Source organism: Mastomys coucha, unplaced genomic scaffold, assembly GCF_008632895.1.
Source record: "Mastomys coucha isolate ucsf_1 unplaced genomic scaffold, UCSF_Mcou_1 pScaffold20, whole genome shotgun sequence".
Taxonomy (NCBI): Eukaryota; Metazoa; Chordata; class Mammalia; order Rodentia; family Muridae; genus Mastomys; species Mastomys coucha.
In genome coordinates this window covers 53,080,772-53,082,000 of record NW_022196903.1, presented here as the reverse complement: position 1 = coordinate 53,082,000, position 1,229 = coordinate 53,080,772, and positions in this window count along the sequence as shown.

Here is a 1,229-nt window from a genome sequence, read left to right as displayed (position 1 = left end):
GAGGCTGCTGATGAGTGAGCTGTGGGAGGAGGCTGCTGATGAGTGAGCTGTGGGAGGAGGCTGCTGATCAGTGAGCTGTGGGAGGAGGCTGAGGAGGCTGCTGATCAGTGAACTGTCAGAGGTGGCTGCTGATCAGTGAGCTTTCCTTTCATCTTCAGGACAAGAAAGATACGAAAACGTTGTGGTAGGAATTTTGTAGGGTGAATCCCTTTAAACATAGAGAAACATATAATTAATTTTATTTGAATACAACCGTGAAAAAGTTGGTGAAATAAGGGTGACTTTCTAGAAGAAAAGATTAACATTTCCCAGGTTTATTTTGCTTCTGCAAAAGAAGAAAAGATTCCAATGAGGTGATGAGCTATGTGTGTAAGGTCACTTGAAATAGGAACTGGATATTGAGTTGATTGGTATCTCACACATAAATGTTCTCTACTGGTGGTCCAGGGAAATGTGCCCAAGGGAAATGATCAAATGTTAATGTAAAGGACTGCTGTTGAATGATAGGTCCAGGAGCGATGCTGCCTCAATTTACATTTGTGGTCCATAACAAAGAACCATGTAATCTTGGCCACTTTTGCCACTAAGAGTGAGAAAATGACATTGCCAAGCTAAATGAGTGAATATAAGTTTGCATATAATGTTTGAAGCTGAAGCTGTGTGGGCTGACAAGTAATACCTGGGAGATTTATACATTTATATGGAGTATAATAATGTAAAATTAAGATGGATTTCTATAAAATAGTAAATATACTTGCCAAAAATCCCTGGTATTATTTTGTGGTTTCATTAAATGCTAAAACTATTTTCAGTAATCATTTCTGTAGTTCAATACTGAATGTTGACTGAGGCTGAAGTTATCCAAAGAACCTAGTTAGAAAAAATTGTACTTGGTAACTGGATAGATATATCTGTTCCTAACACTTCTTGTGAAAATGTCATAACAAAATTGCACCCCTGTCTTAAACATGTGCTAGTGATATGTACAAAAGTTATACATATAAGATATAGATGTACTCAGAAACTATGGTTCTATAACAAATCCTAATACTTACCTGTAAGCATTAGATGTAAGACTTTGTAGACTTAAAGGGGTCCGGCATCCATTCTGTCATAGGGCTCTGATGCTCAGAGAGGCAGGGCAGGAGAGTTTTGACTGCACTTACCCATCCCTGGTGTCAGGCTATGGGGAAGCCATGGCACACAGCTGTGGGGGTGGGGGATCGCAT